General features: G+C 45.0%; 1 protein-coding gene and 1 long non-coding RNA gene across 3 annotated transcripts in view; one reads left to right on the forward strand and one right to left on the reverse strand.

Annotated features, from left to right (window-relative positions):
• The window catches only part of LOC146075918 (uncharacterized), a 29,894-nt gene extending 20,788 nt beyond the window's left edge, over positions 1–9,106 (reverse strand). Inside the window, exons 1-2 of one of the 2 annotated variants that reach the window (XM_083185614.1) lie at positions 8,882–9,106; positions 2,897–3,035 (exon numbers count right to left, since the gene is read on the reverse strand). The gene's annotated coding sequence lies outside the window, so the exon portion shown is untranslated. The remainder of the gene's footprint in view (positions 1–2,896; positions 3,036–8,881) is intronic. The other variant, XM_083185613.1, reaches the window with a different exon arrangement.
• LOC146075924 (uncharacterized) overlaps positions 1–18,908 on the forward strand; it is a 95,925-nt gene that overhangs the window by 45,668 nt on the left and 31,349 nt on the right. The window lies entirely within an intron of this gene.

An 18,908-nucleotide genomic window follows, 5' to 3' on the forward strand; every position in this document is an offset into this window, starting at 1 on the left:
TTTTATTCGCTGATGCTGTCTCCCTCAGTGCTGCTGTGTACTCTGTTCTCCTCTCTGCTAAGGAGAACAGTCTAACTGTGTACCTGTAGTACTACTGTCTCCTCTGTGCTGGGGCCTACCTCTGGTGCTGTGCTTGTAATATTATATTATATATTACTAATTAATTAATTATATTATATATATATATATATATATATATATATATATAGTCCACTGGTGCTGCCTGCACTGAATCTGCCAGTATTATTTAGTTACTCAGTCCACTGTTGCCACTGACAGTGCTACTGCCTACCTAGTGTACCTACCTAGTACATACTAGGCTGCTATATCTAATTTAATAAAAAAATAATACTTGTGCTGCGTGGGACTGTAAAATATAATTCCATGCTGCTGGTGCACTGACGTGTGCCACTGAGTGCCACTGCCAAGCAGTACCTAATAATAAAATTAATTATTATAAATTCTGCTGGTGCACTGCATAAAGCTACTGGTGGTGTGTAACTACCTTTTGTGGTGACCACTGGCAGTGCTACTGCCTACCTACCTAGTAACTAGGCTGCTATATTATTAATATTAATATAATTAATACTTAAGTAATTGAATTATATATAGTCCACTGATGCTGCCTGCACTGAATACTGTGAATAGAGGTTGCCAGTATAATTTACTCAGTCCACTGTTGCCACTGGCATTGTTACTGCCTAAGTGTACCTACCTAGTAGTACAACTACATATTAGGCTGCTATATCTAATTTAATAAAAAAATAATACTTGTGCTGTGTGGGACTGTAAAAAATAATTCCATGCTGCTGGTGCACTGACGTGTGCCACTGAGTGCCACTGCCAAGCAGTACCTAATATAAAATTAATTATTATAAATTCTGCTGGTGCACTGCATAAAGCTACTGGTGGTGTGTAATATAATATCTACCTTTTGTGATGACCACTGGCATTGCTACTGCCTGCTTGCCTACCTAGTAGTTTATGTTCTCTACCTACTAGGCTGCTATATTATTAATACTTAATTAATTGAATTATATATAGTCCACTGGTGCTGCCTGCACTGAATACTGTGAATAGAGGTTGCCAGTATTATTTACTCAGTCCACTGTTGCCACTGGCAGTGTTACTGCCTAAGTGTACCTACCCAGTAGTACAACTACATACTAGGCTGCTATATCTAATTTAATAAAAAAAATAATACTTGTGCTGTGTGGGACTGTAAAAAAATAATTCCATGCTGCTTGTGCACTGACGTGTGCCACTGAGTGCCACTGCCAAGCAGTACCTAATAATAAAATTAATTATTATAAATTCTGCTGGTGCACAATACTAGTATTGTTGACGTATCTACCTGTCTTGTGCCTACTGTAGTACTGTCTTATCTACCTGTCTGGTGCCTAGTACTGCCATATCTCCTGTCTGGTCTGGGGCTCACTGCCTAATACTGGCGTATCTACCTGTCTGGTCTGGGGCTCACTGCCTTATACTGCCGTATCTACCGTCTGGTCTGGGGCTCACTGCCTAATACTGCCGTATCTACCGTCTGGTCTGTGGCCCACTGCCTAATACTGCCATATCTACCTGTCTGGTCTGGGGCTCACTGCCTAATACTGCCGTATCTACCATCTGTTTTGAGGCTCACTGCCTAATACTGCCATATCTACCTGTCTGGTCTGGGGCTCACTGCCTAATACTTCCGTATCTACCTGTCTGGTCTGGGGCTCACTGCCTAATACTGCCATATCTACCTGTCTGGTCTGGGGCTCACTACCTAATACTGCCGTATCTACCTGTCTGGGGCTCACTGCCTAATACTGCCGTAACTACCGTCTGGTCTGGGGCTCACTGCCTAATATTGCCGTATCTACCGTCTGTTTTGGGGCTCACTGCCTAATACTGCCGTATCTACCGTCTGGTCTGGAGCTCACTGCCTAATACTGCCGTACCTGTGTGGTCTTGGGCCAACTGCCTAATACTGCCATATCTACCTGTCTGGTCTAGGGCTCACTGCCTAATACTGCCTCATCTACCTGTCTGGTCTGGTGCCCACTGCTGAGAGTCATTCGTATGAGGGACTTGTCTTTTCAATGCATACAACTGATTGCATTCCACTAATGAGAGTAATTGATTGCTGCACCAATCGCCCACTGCTCCTCGGCTGCACTGTGTAAACAGTGCACAATCAAGCCAGATAGGGGTCTTGTTGGATGTTAAAATGATCGAAACAGTTACACACTAGCAGACACACTCTGTGGTGCACGAAATGCCCACTGCTCCTTGGCTGCACATGGTGAACAGTGCACGATCAAGCCAGATACGGGTCTTTTTGGGGGCCTAGTTTTTTATACTGCCATCCTGTCTGCCACTGCAGTGCCACTCTTACATGAGCCACGTGTTTGTGCCGCACACTTGTGTGGCTTAGCATAGTTATCCAGCTACCACGGTGCAACCTTTTGCCCTAAAAACAATATTGTGAGGTGTTCAGAATAGACTGGAAATGAGTAGAAATTAATGTTATTGAGGTTAATATAGCGTAGGAGCAAACCCCCCCCCCCCCCCAAATTCTGTGATTTTAGCAGTTTATGCGTTTTTAACAAAAAAAATCAGAACCGAAAACCCAAAAAATCCAAACACAAAACACTTAGGAGGTGTTTTGCCAAAACCCATTAGAACCCAAAACCTCAAGGTAATCAGAACCCAAAACCCAAAAAGTGGCCGGTGCACATCCCTAAAATATATATATATAGCAAGTGAGTGTCCAAAGACACAGAGGGGGCGGCACTCCAACGGAATTCAATATAGAATGAAACACAGAGCCACAATGTAGTGATCTAACGTTTCGGCAACTTAATGCCTTTATCAAAGACACAGATAAGCATACAGAAACACTTACTTATAGGAGGTGACATCCATGCTGATTCCGGTGTTCCCACGCTCGCAGCCAGGTTGGCGCCTACGACTGACGTCATCAGTTTCCCCTCCGTGCAGTCAGCTGCTCTGCTTGGCGCGTTGCTATGGGAACCCTCCGGAGCCTGCAAAAACCAAGTGACAAATGTGCAATATTGATTAAAACATAGCAACATGTTTAAGAGCAAACTTAGAGAGGAAGACATGGTAAGGTCGACACGACCAGGCTGGCGACATGAAACCAAGTCGACAGTGGACAGAGATAAGGCATAGAAACGGATCAATGAGCATAAATGCAATAAATGTAACGTGTACACTGTTGAGAACAGTGTATAATACATAAAAGGGAAAACATATAGCAGTTTAGCGGAGGGACAAAGGTAAAGTACATAGAAAAATGGAAACATATAAGGATCAGAGACGGAGAAACAGACAAGTGAGCCATATGAGCTAAATTGAAAACGGAAACATGTAATAACAAAGTAAATTACATGTAATTAGAGGAAGCAATTAAGAGAGGAATACTCATTAAGGCCAGCCGGTGCGATAACGTTCAATTTAAAAATCCATTTAGCCTCTAATTGAAGCAGTTTTTTATCGCGATCGCCACCACGCACATTGGCAGCCACCTGGTCAATCATCTTGTATTTCAGTGTTGGCAACGTGTGGCAATTGTCCCTGAAGTGACGTGCCACAGGCTGTTCGGCTGGTTGTCCCTCAAGGGCTTGCTTGATTGAAGAGCGATGGAGCCCCATACGCTCTTTAAAAGTTCTGCTGGTCTTGCCCACGTAAACCAATCCACATGGGCATCTTATAATGTAGACGACGTACCGGCTCATACATGTGAAGATGTGCTTGATCTTATATCTGTGTCCAGTATGTGGAGTCTGTGTCCAGTAGAGGGCGGTATGTGCCACTGCTAGCAGTGGCACATACCGCCCTCTACGTTCGTTACATCGACGATATCTTGCTGATATGGACGGGCCCTGCGGAATCACTGGATGAAGTACTGCTGTACGCTAATACAGCAGACCCACATATTAAATTTACGTCAACTTACAGTGCATCAACCATAAGCTACCTTGACGTCCAAATCACCATCGATGGCTGCGTTTTGTCAACGTCTGTGTTAAAAAAAGCCACAGATAGGAATACCCTCCTTGAAGCAACTAGCCATCACCCCCCTGCTGCTAAGCGTGGCCTGCCATTCTCTCAGATGCTGCGCGTCAGAAGAATATGCAGCGCACCAACAGTAGCGGCAGAGCAAATGGACATGATGATCAATAAATTTGAAAATCGCGGCTATGATCGTGAGATGCTCCTACAATCTAAAGCCAAAGCCCTTGCAATCCCCAGAGAGGATACTCTTCGCAGCAAAGCCCCCTCCAAGTTGCCGGCAAAAATGCCATTTATCAATACATATACGACGGCTAGCTCTGTATTGGTAAAATCAGTCAAGCAGATATGGCCATTGGTGTGTCAGGACCCTGAATTACCGGCACTCAAAAATGTGTCTGTGATGCCATGTTACAAAAGAGGCACCAGTTTGCGTGACAAACTTGTGAAAGCAGACGTGACCGGACTGGGTTCCACTGCCAAAGCATCCCATTTCCTCTCACGGAAGCCTGGCAACTGTCGCTGCACAGGCTGTGTTACATGTGGCTACTTAGAACGGGGTGATTCATTCACGCACCCACATACTGGACACAGATATAAGATCAAGCACATCTTCACATGTATGAGCCGGTACGTCGTCTACATTATAAGATGCCCATGTGGATTGGTTTACGTGGGCAAGACCAGCAGAACTTTTAAAGAGCGTATGGGGCTCCATCGCTCTTCAATCAAGCAAGCCCTTGAGGGACAACCAGCCGAACAGCCTGTGGCACGTCACTTCAGGGACAATTGCCACACGTTGCCAACACTGAAGTACAAGATGATTGACCAGGTGGCTGCCAATGTGCGTGGTGGCGATCGCGATAAAAAACTGCTTCAATTAGAGGCTAAATGGATTTTTAAATTGAACGTTATCGCACCGGCTGGCCTTAATGAGTATTCCTCTCTTAATTGCTTCCTCTAATTACATGTAATTTACTTTGTTATTACATGTTTCCGTTTTCAATTTAGCTCATATGGCTCACTTGTCTGTTTCTCCGTCTCTGATCCTTATATGTTTCCATTTTTCTATGTACTTTACCTTTGTCCCTCCGCTAAACTGCTATATGTTTTCCCTTTTATGTATTATACACTGTTCTCAACAGTGTACACGTTACATTTATTGCATTTATGCTCATTGATCCGTTTCTATGCCTTATCTCTGTCCACTGTCGACTTGGTTTCATGTCGCCAGCCTGGTCGTGTCGACCTTACCATGTCTTCCTCTCTAAGTTTGCTCTTGAACATGTTGCTATGTTTTATTCAATATTGCACATTTGTCACTTGGTTTTTGCAGGCTCCGGAGGGTTCCCATAGCAACGCGCCAAGCAGAGCAGCTGACTGCACGGAGGGGAAACCGATGACGTCAGTCGTAGGCGCCAACCTGGCTGCGAGGGTGGGAACACCGGAATCAGCATGGATGTCACCTCCTATAAGTAAGTGTTTCTGTATGCTTATCTGTGTCTTTGATAAAGGCATTAAGTTGCCGAAACGTTAGATCACTACATTGTGGCTCTGTGTTTCATTCTATATTGAATTCCGTTGGAGTGCCGCCCCCTCTGTGTCTTTGGACACTCACGTGCTATACATCCCTTTGGGAGGGCACCCCGGTTGTTGCTACGTATTCGAGTGCCGGACCCAACCTCGACTTATATATATATATATATATATATATATGTCATGTAAGACAGCACTCAATTTTGAAAATAAAAGAACTCACGTTTTGTGGTGCACAGTCCTGTAATGTAAAGATACAGAAGCACTCACCCTCCTTGCAGAAGGTTTTGGGAAGAACCGGCACACACTTGTAGAAGTCCAATGTAGATTTATTTAAAGCATGAGATGGTATACAGACACGGCCCAACAGCTGTTTCAACTGATATTCACAGTCTTCCTCAGGGGCCCCTGAGGAAGACTGTGAATATCAGTTGAAACGGCTGTTGGGCCGTGTCTGTATACCATCTCATGCTTTAAATAAATCTACATTGGACTTCTACAAGTGTGTGCCGGTTCTTCCCAAAACCTTCTGCAAGGAGGGTGAGTGCTTTTATATATATATATATATATATATATATATATATATATATATATATATATATATGTCCGCCGGTGACGCATGACCAGTAAGAGGAGTAAACAAACAGATGGAATACATTGCGCTGGTGGATTAGGAATAGTAATAATTTTCCTGAGTCCCTATCACGCCTCTCACAGGACACATGAAATAAGGGAACTTTATCAAATCATGCAAATAATTAAAAACAATCCAAATTAATGAACAAGACATATATAAAAGTACTAGGTGATTCATCGCGCCCTACGGGCGCTCTTCACACCGTCGTAAGGGGCTGCGCCCCCTTAATTTGTGAACATTTGTATATGAGAAAGATGGTTAGAATTGTATGACAGATGCCTGTATTGCAACTTGAGTTATAGGTGAAATGTGTTAAATAGAGAGCATATGATGTGGAAGGGGGGGGGTGTATTGTTTTGTTTAATTAAAAAGCGGTTACAGAGTAAGATGTACATTGATAGTGTGGATGGTACAGTGACATTTGTGGGTGTGGGGGGGGGCTGTGTGTGCGTGTTGTTTAGGTGTGTGTGTGCAATAGTATAGTAGGGTGTTTCTGAGTCAGCGGCTCCCCACTGGCGGAGGTCACGACACAGGAAAACAGGAGGCTGGGTAGTGATAGGGGTGTGTGGGCATAAGGGGGACTAAAGAGGAGGGTGGGAGATACTGTGCAGCTTCTGCCAGTGGGTGAGGGTCCAGCGTGGCAGTACAGGATGGTGGCCCTTAGTCAGTGTCTCCTCCTACTGGGTGAGAGTTCGGGTGCATGAGAGCAGGAGGCTGGGCTATGAGGCATGATAGGGGCATGTGGGCAAAACAGCGTCAGCGACTCCCCAGTGGTGGAAGTTACGGTTCAGGAGAGCAGGAAGTTGGGTAGTGATAGGGGTGTGTGAGTATACGGGGGACTAAAGAGGGGCTTAGGGGTGCTGCCGTGGGTGGATGCCGTGAATTGCGGGAGGGGGGGTCGCGGGGGGGGGGGGGGTGTGGGTACCGCGAATTGTGGGAGGGGGGGGGGCGGGGGGTTGCCGCAATGACAGGAGGGGGGGTCAGGGGTGGGGAATCGCGGTAGGGGGGTCGTGGGGGGCACCGTGAACAGCGGGAGGGGGGGCCCGGGGGGTTGGCGCGAATCGTGGGAGGGGGGGTCGCGGGGTGCCGCAATCGCAGGAGGGGGGGTGTGTCACGGGGTGGGGCCGCGAATCGCGGGAGTCACCGGGGGGTCGCGGGGGGTGCCGCGAATCGCCACAAGAAAAAATCAACACAGAAAGTTCAACACATGTAAATATGTGGCACTTCATCGGTGTCCATGTCGACACATGAGAATGAATATGAAAACATTAAAATAAAGAAAAATAAATCTTCAAAAACTCATGTCAACCTTTTTCATTGTCGACCATAGCCGTGCCAGTGTTTTACATGTGCCATTTAATCCTGGGGTTGCCGTGAATCGCGCGCGGGGGTGGGGGGGAGGGAGGAGGTGAGGGGTGTCCGCGAATCACGGGAGGAGGGGTTGTGGGTGGATGCCGTGAATTGTGGGAGGGGGGGTCGCGGGGGGGTGTGAGTGCCGCGAATTGTGGGAGGGGGGGGCGCGGGGGGTTGCAGTGAATCGCGGGAGGGTGGGTCGCGGGGGCGGGGGATTGCCGCAATGACAGGAGGGGGGGTCAGGGGTGGGGAATCACGGTAGGGGGGGTCGTGGGGGGCACCGTGAACCGCGGGAGGGGGGGCCCGGGGGGTTGGCGCGAATCGTGGGAGGGGGGGTCGCGGGGTGCCGTGAATCGCAGGAGGGGGGGTGTCACGGGTTGGTGCCGCGTATCGCGGGAGTCACCGGGGGTGCCGCGAATTGCGGGGGGTGTGCTGCAAATCGCGGGAGGGGGGTCGCGTTGGGGGTGCCGCGAATTGCCACAAGAAAAAATCAACACAGAAAGGTCAACACATGTAAATGTTGACATAAGTGTGGCACTTCATTGGTGTCCATGTCGACACATGAGAATGAATATGAAAACATTGAAAAAGTGAAAAATAAATCTTGTCAACCTTTTTAATTGTCGACCATAGCCATGTCAGTGTTTTGCATGTGCCATTTAATCGTGGGGATGCCGTGAATGGGGGGGAGGGAGGGAGGGAGGTGCATACCTCCCAACATGACCCTCTCCAGGAGGGACACATTGCTCTGTTTCTGGACTTTCTTCTTAATTTATGGATTACCATCACCTGTGCTTAAACACCTTTCTTATCAATTACCCTGTTTAAAACAGGTGATGACAATCATAAATTAAGATGGAAGTCCACAACCCAGCGTTACAGCTCCAGACACACTTTGAGTGACAGATGTAGCCAAATATATAAGAGATATGAATAATGCAGATACACATCTGTAACCAGTGCAGGAGAGCCGGCCACCTTTATGACTATATAGAGAGCCCCAGATGGCAATCGCAGGGTTAATAGGCTGCTATCCCAGCTGTAAGTTCTGTGATGTAATTAATACATTGCCATTTGCATTGAGAAGTTATAAAGCAAAGTCAGCCTGGTGTAAGTGTCGTGTTTGGCTCTGGTCTGGTAGGGTAGGGGGTAACTGGTTGTTGTAGTAGCAGTAGTTGGTCAGGTCAGTGAGCTTATTACAGCAAGCAGCAGTCAGACGTGTTGTTATTGCAGCTGGGATGGATTAGACATGGAAGCGAGAGCACTGTAATGTATATCAGTCATCTGCATGGTGCAGGGTATTGCCTGAAGCTGTAATTACATGCTCACCTGTCCCACTACGGGAGGAATGCAAATGGCCGTGCCCTCCTTGTGCCACGCTCAGGCTGGGCAGGAATATGGGACAGAGTCTGTCTCCCGTGGATGTCCGTGCTGTGCAGCTGCCGAGCTGGTTGGGGGAGGTGGGAGGCAGACAAACCTCTTCAGTCAGTGTGCTACAAGGCCCACAGCACTGGAAGCAGGAAGACGGGTGGGAGTGGGGTGTGTGTGTGTGTGTGGGGGGGGGGGGGGGGCGGTGGTGGTGGAAGCTTCGTCTGCTGTAAGGGAGGAAGTGACTTGTTTCCTCTCTTAAGCTGTGTACACACTGTGCAATTTGGTCGCTGAGCAATATTGGCTTAAAATCACTCAGCAATATATTGCTCAGTGCACCGTTTTCATCAGCGTCCAGCGATTTTGGCTGACAATTGCAGGCTCATTCTGTCTCTACCTCATTTTGACTAGAAATCGCTGGTCACTGGTGCACAGGTGTAGTCAGGTGCTGCACAGTGCATTGTGCACCACCAATTTACGGGCTAAATGGATGGAGGATATCCCTCAGCTTGATGAGACTGGGTGGGGGACGGCATTGGCGGGGCCTAAGCATGCGACTAACTCTTTGCGGATACAGCAGGTACAATTTAACATTCTGCACAGGACTTATATAACCCCAGTAAGGATGAAAAAATATGCTGTCTCTGCGTCCGATAGGTGTCCAAAGTGTGGAGAAGGAGAGGCCACATTCGCACATTTGTTGTGGAGCTGTAATAAAGTTAATAGGTTCTGGGAGGTGATAAGCGAAATAATGGAGCAAGTAGGCTTCCCCAGGGGTACCCTGAATAAACTCAATCTGGTGCTAGGGTTATGGGAGGAGGTGGGAATCACCCGGGATATGAAGCAGCTGGCAAAGAATTTATCCGCCTTAGCAAAAGTAGTAATTGCCCGCCACTGGATGTCCTCCAAAGGACCGGTGACAGTCGAATGGATAAATCTAGTAAACATCACTAGTGAACATGAGAAATTTGTATTTGCCTCTCGGGGATCGATTCAGAAATATCATAAGATATGGGGACACTGGAACCGTTCAGCCCACTTTAAAGTAAGCAATAGTAATAGGGAATAGTATATATGCACAAAGAAGTTAGGAAATTTAAATATCTGGCTAAGGTATAAGCCATGCACGGAATAGAGTGGAATAGATCATTTGAAATACAGCACTAGGCACTCAAATGTGGTACATAAGTTAAATTAAGAGAATATTTATCATCTTGTTTTTTTTTTTTTTTCATCTTATCTTTTCACAGGCATACACCTTTTTTGAGTAATGATAAAAGCGGACACAGTAAATATACATGAGATTGATTGTTTTATGAGTTATAGACACTATTAAGATGTTAGTGGCACATAATTAATGTAACATGCACATAATATTAGGCAATAATTTTTATGGTGCTATATAGGGTTTGGTGAGCTTGAGCTCAGTGGTCCCCTATATTCAGAGAGGGATTGTAATGTGTCACCCATGGGGGGTTAGTGGATAAGGATGGAAAGAGGAAGTAAGGCTGACGGGCCAGGAATGATGAATAAGGGTTGTAAGGTCGTAGGGAGGCAGCAGTAGGCGGTTATCAATTTGTGAACTGTTTTGATAAGGAAAAGTTTGTATCTGTGTGACAATTAAGGAGCAAAGCTGGGGTAGGTTTTTAGGGCTGTGAACATGTCAGTGTAGTATTGTTGGAGTTTATATCATTGTCTTTGTGGGTGTTCGTATATATGTGTTGTGTATATGTTTTTTTATATATATATTGTATACAATATCCGTTATACGCTTAAGTAAGGTATAAATTGTTTGTTTTGTACATGAAATTTGAAAATATTAAATAAAGACTCAATTAAAAAAAAAAAAGAAATCGCTGGTCACTGGTGCACAGGTGTAGTCAGGTGCTGCACAGTGCATTGTGCACCACCAACCAGCGATTTTTAGCCATAATCGGAGGAGCAGGCTCCTGTGACCATGAAGGGCTGGCAGCGGGAGCGCAATCCTGGCGATTTATCTCCCACAGCACATGAAATCACTGGCAATATGGCCGCTCAGCCCCGGGTGTACACAGCTTAAGAAAACCGGAGACTTCCTCAAGACCTGCTGCATGGGGGGTTAGAGGTGCTGGGGTGCAAGTAACACACTGTCATGGGGGGGGGGGGAGATGCGAGGCATGCTGCACGGGGGAGGTGCTGGGGTGCAATTAATGCACTGTCATGGGGGAGGTGTGAGGCATACTGTACAGGGGGGTTGGAGGTGCTGGGGTGCAATTATTATTATTTATTAACAGTGTCTTATATAGCGCAGCAGATTCTGTTACAGTGTCTTATATAGCGCAGCAGATCCCGTTACAGTATCTTATATAGCGCAGCAGATTCTGTTACAGCGTCTTATATAGCGCAGCAGATTCCTTTACAGTGTCTTATATAGCGCAGCAGATTCCGTTACAGTGTCTTATATAGCGTAGCAGATTCCGTTAGTGTCTTATATAGCGCAGCAGATTCTGTTACAGTGTCTTATATAGCGCAGCAGATTCTGTTACAGTGTCTTATATAGCGCAGCAGATTCTGTTACAGTGTCTTATATAGCGCAGCAGATTCTGTTACAGAGTCTTATATAGCGCAGCAGATTCCGTTACAGCATCTTAAATAGCGCAGCAGATTCCGTTAGTGTCTTATATAGCGTAGCAGATTCCGTTACAGTGTCTTATATAGCGCAGCAGATTCTGTTACAGTGTCTTATATAGCGCAGCAGATTCTGTTAGTGTCTTATATAGCGCAGCAGATTCTGTTACAGTGTCTTATATAGCGCAGCAGATTCCGTTACAGTGTCTTATATAGCGCAGCAGATTCTGTTACAGCGTCTTATATAGCGCAGCAGATTCCGTTACAGTGTCTTATATAGTGCAGCAGGTTCCGTTACAGCGTCTTATATAGCGCAGCAGATTCTGTTAGTGTCTTATATAGTGCAGCAGATTCCGTTACAGCGTCTTATATAGCGCAGCAGATTCTGTTAGTGTCTTATATAGCGCAGCAGATTCCGTTACAGCGTCTTATATAGCGCAGCAGATTCCGTTACAGCGTCTTATATAGCGCAGCAGATTCCGTTACAGCGTCTTATATAGCGCAGCAGATTCCGTTACAGCGTCTTATATAGCGCAGCAGATTCCGTTACAGCGTCTTATATAGCCCAGCAGATTCCGTTACAGCGTCTTATATAGCCCAGCAGATTCCGTTACAGCGTCTCATATAGCGCAGCAGATTCCGTTACAGCGTCTCATATAGCGCAGCAGATTCCGTTACAGCGTCATATATAGCGCAGCAGATTCCGTTACAGGGTCTTATATAGCGCAGCAGATTCCGTTACAGTGTCTTATATAGCGCAGCAGATACCGTTACAGCGTCTTATATAGCGCAGCAGATTCCATTACAGTGTCTTATATAGCGCAGCAGATTCCGTTACAGCGTCTTATATAGCGCAGCAGATTCCGTTACAGCGTCTTATATAGCGCAGCAGATTCCGTTACAGCGTCTTATATAGCGCAGCAGATTCCGTTACAGCGTCTTATATAGCCCAGCAGATTCCGTTACAGCGTCTTATATAGCCCAGCAGATTCCGTTACAGCGTCTTATATAGCGCAGCAGATTCCGTTACAGCGTCTCATATAGCGCAGCAGATTCCGTTACAGCGTCATATATAGCGCAGCAGATTCCGTTACAGGGTCTTATATAGCGCAGCAGATTCCGTTACAGTGTCTTATATAGCGCAGCAGATACCGTTACAGCGTCTTATATAGCGCAGCAGATTCCATTACAGTGTCTTATATAGCGCAGCAGATTCCGTTACAGCGTCTTATATAGCGCAGCAGATTCCGTTACAGCGTCTTATATAGCGCAGCAGATTCCGTTACAGTGTCTTATATAGCGCAGCAGATTCCGTTACAGCGTCTTATATAGCGCAGCAGATTCCGTTACAGAGTCTTATATAGCGCAGCAGATTCCGTTACAGTGTCTTACATAGCGCAGCAGATTCCGTTACAGCGTCTCATATAGCGCAGCAGATTCCGTTACAGCGTCATATATAGCGCAGCAGATTCCGTTACAGTGTCTTATATAGCGCAGCAGATTCCGTTACAGTGTCTTATATAGCGCAGCAGATTCAGTTACATTGTCTTATATAGCACAGCAGATTCCGTTACAGTGTCTTATATAGCGCAGCAGATTCCATTACAGCGTCTTATATAGCGCAGCAGATTCCGTTACAGCGTCTTATATAGCGCAGCAGATTCCGTTACAGCGTCTTATATAGCGCAGCAGATTCCGTTACAGCGTCTTATATAGCGCAGCAGATTCCGTTACAGCGTCTTATATAGCCCAGCAGATTCCGTTACAGCGTCTTATATAGCCCAGCAGATTCCGTTACAGCGTCTTATATAGCGCAGCAGATTCCGTTACAGCGTCTCATATAGCGCAGCAGATTCCGTTACAGCGTCATATATAGCGCAGCAGATTCCGTTACAGGGTCTCATATAGCGCAGCAGATTCCGTTACAGCGTCTTATATAGCGCAGCAGATTCCGTTACAGTGTCTTATATAGCGCAGCAGATTCTGTTACAGAGTCTTATATAGCGCAGCAGATTCCGTTACAGCGTCTTAAATAGCGCAGCAGATTCCGTTACAGTGTCTTATATAGCGCAGCAGATTCCGTTACAGTGTCTTATATAGCGCAGCAGATTCCGTTACATTGTCTTATATAGCGCAGCAGATTCCGTTACATTGTCTTATATAGCGCAGCAGATTCCGTTACAGTGTCTTATATAGCGCAGCAGATTCCGTTACAGCGTCTTATATAGCGCAGCAGATTCCGTTACAGCGTCTTATATAGCGCAGCAGATTCCGTTACAGCGTCTTATATAGCGCAGCAGATTCCGTTACAGCGTCTTATATAGCCCAGCAGATTCCGTTACAGCGTCTTATATAGCCCAGCAGATTCCGTTACAGCGTCTTATATAGCGCAGCAGATTCCGTTACAGCGTCTCATATAGCGCAGCAGATTCCGTTACAGCGTCATATATAGCGCAGCAGATTCCGTTACAGGGTCTTATATAGCGCAGCAGATTCCGTTACAGCGTCTTATATAGCGCAGCAGATTCCGTTACAGCGTCTTATATAGCGCAGCAGATTCCGTTACAGCGTCTTATATAGCGCAGCAGATTCCGTTACAGCGTCTTATATAGCGCAGCAGATTCCGTTACAGCGTCTTATATAGCCCAGCAGATTCCGTTACAGCGTCTTATATAGCGCAGCAGATTCCGTTACAGCGTCTCATATAGCGCAGCAGATTCCGTTACAGCGTCATATATAGCGCAGCAGATTCCGTTACAGGGTCTTATATAGCGCAGCAGATTCCGTTACAGTGTCTTATATAGCGCAGCAGATTCCGTTACAGCGTCTTATATAGCGCAGCAGATTCCGTTACAGTGTCTTATATAGCGCAGCAGATTCCGTTACAGCGTCTTATATAGCGCAGCAGATTCCGTTACAGTGTCTTATATAGCGCAGCAGATTCCGTTACATTGTCTTATATAGCGCAGCAGATTCCGTTACAGTGTCTTATATAGCGCAGCAGATTCTGTTACAGCGTCTTATATAGCGCAGCAGATTCCGTTACAGCGTCATATATAGCGCAGCAGATTCCGTTACAGGGTCTTATATAGCGCAGCAGATTCCGTTACAGCGTCTTATATAACGCAGCAGATTCCGTTACAGCGTCTTATATAGAGCAGCAGATTCCGTTACAGTGTCTTATATAACGCAGCAGATTCCGTTACAGTGTCTTATATAACGCAGCAGATTCCGTTACAGCGTCTTATATAGCGCAGCAGATTCCGTTACAGCGTCTTATATAGCGCAGCAGATTCCGTTACAGCATCTTATATAGCGCAGCAGATACCGTTACAGCGTCTTATATAGCGCAGCAGATACCGTTACAGTGTCTTATATAGCGCAGCAGATTCCGTTACAGGGTCTTATATAGCGCAGCAGATTCCGTTACAGCGTCTTATATAGCGCAGCAGATTCCGTTACAGCGTCTTATATAGCGCAGCAGATTCCGTTACAGCGTCTTATATAGCGCAGCAGATTCCGTTACAGGGTCTTATATAGCGCAGCAGATTCCGTTACAGCGTCTTATATAGCGCAGCAGATTCCGTTACAGCGTCTTATATAGCGCAGCAGATTCCGTTACAGCATCTTATATATACCTCCCCACGCCCTTCGTCCGCAAGCATGTGTGCGTGCACCCAACTAACAGTTGGTTGGGCAGTGGGCACATGCACCCAGCATCTGCACATGCACAGAAATAGTGGTTTAATGAGAGAGAAGAGTTGCACAGTGGATGCACACCAAAAGGAAAGGATATTTTACAAGAAAGAAAATTATCCTGGAATGTTTAAAATTTACACTTTTATTGGTATTTAAACTAAAAAGAAGAGAGGACAATCCTGTGCAGATTGTCCTAACATATGGAATCTCACGAGGTGATCTCCTTCTATGGCTTGTGAAATTTACAAGGGGTTAAAACTTTTTACATACATACATACATACATACAACATATATTGTGTTGTGCAAATGCACAGAAAAAAGTGGAGTTTTCAGGGATTAAAAATGAGTTTCCCTTAAGCTGGCTACCAATGATACTGTGATTTTAATTTGAGTCCTTATGAGAAGGAAATGTGTTAATTCGTTCAATCACCAATTAGGGTGGTTTTTATATCACATCCCTTTATCTGGGGTTTTAATATCAACCTATGGTGAGTTGTCTCCTACGTTTTGATACGTCAGTTTTTTAAGTCGTTACTCATATCTGGTAGGTGTTTATCTCAGGATTACATGCATTATTTTCATTTGGATACACAGGGGTGAAATATCTAGGTATATCTTTGTTAGTCACTCTTCTGCGTTTTTCTTTCTTTCAAAGATGGATTTTATTGGGGTTTTAGCTCTCTCTCACAGAGCTACTGATGCTGCCACAAGTCCGTTTTTTTGGGCGCTTTTCCCAATTTTAACACTTTTGTGGAAGATTTTGATATTCCTCTATTATTTATATCAACTCTAGATAATCTTTTATTGTGCACCAGGTACTCGGGATAATTTTGCCAGGCAGTTTTTCTCAAATGGTTCTCTGGCTCCCTCTGAGTGCTCTATTTAGGTGATTATTGCCATCTAGTGGATGTTTTTAGGCAATGCATGTAAGTGTACCTGCTTCCAGGTATCTTGGATCTCTGCTGTATTTATATATATATATATATATATATATATATATATATATATATATATATATATATACATATACAGTAGTTTGGAGGTGCGGCACTCCCCGCAAATTAACAGGACATGAAATGGTTTAAAGGCAACGTTTCAATGTCTTTATTGCGACATTTTCATCAGGCTAACATAATACATGAGAGGAACATACCTTTATTCACCTCTGTGCAGTTAGGACAGCGTGACTCCCCGCCTCCCACACAGTGGGCGCTTAGGGATGACGTCATCCTGCTGGTGGATCGTGCTACCATCACCATGGGAACACTAGACAACAAAACAATTACAAACAAAACAATGATATGCAGGCTCATGCTGGGTACTTGCTCTAATTGCTATTATAAACATTGTCACTTGTGCATCGTTTCACATAATAAGCTAATAGGGAAAACAATTACTCTGACTTTTTATAAGTAATAAAGCACATGAACAAAAGCAATATTGGACCAGCAGCATTAATGAATAGTATAGCGCTAAGTATATTAACATTGTGCGCATTGGACAAATATGTCTTAAAGTAAAAAGGGAGGAATTTCTTAATGTTAAGAAAATCATTATTATAGCTTCCTGGCAAGACAGCTGATGCCCAGGTGCTCATTTAACCCCTTTGGGGCCAGGGTGTCAAGGCGGTGGATCCACCTGGTTTCACATTTCAATAGTAACAAACCACGGTTTCCACCTCTCAGGTTCAAAGGAACATGATCAATCATTCGGTACCTTAAAGAAGGCAACGAATGTTTGAACGCCACAAAATGTTTAGGGACAGGTTGATCACATTTGCCTCCTGCGAGAGCTTGTCTAATAGTGGATCTATGAGTTGTTATGCGCTCTTTAAAGGTTCTTTCCGTTTTGCCTATGTATGAGAGGCCGCAGGGGCAAATTAATTGATATACCACGAACCGTGACTCACAGCTCAAGGTATGGCGAATCATAAATTTAGTGCCCTGTTGTGGGTGGTAAAACACGTTGCCGGGTATCATGCATGTACAGACTGTACATGTACAACGGATACATCCCCTAAGAGCTGGTTTAGGGGGTTGATTAAATTTGGTAATGTCGGTTTTTACCAACTTGTCACGAAGATTAGGTGCCCGTTGGTAACATGCCAACAAACGAGTATTAGGAATGTTGATGTCTTTATCACTCTGTACAATGGGCCAAAGTTTTTTTGAAGTTTTATTCACAATGTGGCTGGCTGAGGAATATGTGGTCACCCACGGAATGATCTGAGGTGTTTCTTTATGGGGTTTAGGGGCAAGTAATTGTTCCCTAGTAATATTAGAAGCCCTTTGGCGTGCTGCTAAAAGGTCCTGCCATTTGTATCCCCTCTCAAAAAATCGTTGTAACAAGGCATCAATTTGTGACTCAGCTTCGACCGGGTCAGATACTATCCGCTTAATACGGATGATCTGGGAGTATGGCAATCCTCTGATGAGACTAGAGGGATGTGCACTGTTGCCATGTAACAGATTGTTACGGTCTGTCTCTTTTTGAAAGAGCCCTGTCTCAATTTGACCGTTATTTAATTTCAAAACAACATCAAGAAAATTAATGCTATGTTGGTCACATGTGATGGTTAATTTGACAGGACTGTCACTTGAATTATGCAAATTAATATGCTGTATGAAATCATCAATAGGGCCGGACCATACAATCAGCAAGTCATCAATGAAGCGCCGATATAACAAAATTCTGGCATTCAATCGTGGAACATCAAAAAATAGCTCCTGTTCGATTAAAAACATATAAATGTTAGCATATGCTGGAGCAGCATTAGAACCCATCGAACAGCCGTTCGTTTGAAGCCAGAATTTGCCATCGTGCAAAAAATAATTCTTAGTCAGAATAAACTGCAACAAAGAAATCAGAAAATCAATCGGGGGGCCAATATAATCACTCTGGGCAGCCAAAAACTTCTCTACAGCCAGTAAACCTGCTTGATGTGGTATGACTGTATACAAGCTTTTTACATCAAGCGTTATTAACCATATTTCACCCTCCAGGACAGGTAAGTCACGTACTATTTGTAACAATGTAGTAGTGTCCAGAAGATAACGGGGGTGACGGATGATGTACGGTTGTAGAATTGCATCAATAAATACTGATGCAAGTTGGGATAGGGAGTGGCGGGCTGCAATGATTGGGCGGCCAGGAGGGTCAACCAGGGATTTGTGGATTTTTGGAATACTGTAAATAACAGGAACCATGGGGAACTTGGGGATCAGAGCATCACAAAGGGATTGATCAATTTGTTTGGCCAGTACCGCAGATAGTAACAAGCTTTGTAATTGCTTCAGGTACACAGGAGTGGGATCTCTTGGCAAAAGTTGGTACGTTAGCTGGTCTGACAGTTGTAAGTCCAGTTCGGCCTTGTATTTGATAAAGTCCATCACGACAAGGGCTCCCCCTTTGTCTGCTGGTCGAAAAATTAAATCTTGGTTATCAGCCAACTTTCTCAGGGTTAGACGTTCAGCTCCTGAAAGGTTGGAGTGTTGAATGGGCTTAGTTGAGAGTTCTTTATCAACTTGAGAGCCAAGTAGACGCATGAAAGTCTTTATAGAAGGGTTTGATGATAGGGGGTCGAAGTTGGAGCGGGGCAAAAGTTGACGTAGTTGAGGAGGAATCGTGTCGACAACCGTGTCGGCACTGGTAGGAATCTTTGAGAAGTATTCCTTAAGTTTC

This window comes from Crinia signifera, chromosome 4 (assembly GCF_055691185.1).
Source record: "Crinia signifera chromosome 4, ASM5569118v1, whole genome shotgun sequence".
NCBI classification, from domain to species: Eukaryota; Metazoa; Chordata; class Amphibia; order Anura; family Myobatrachidae; genus Crinia; species Crinia signifera.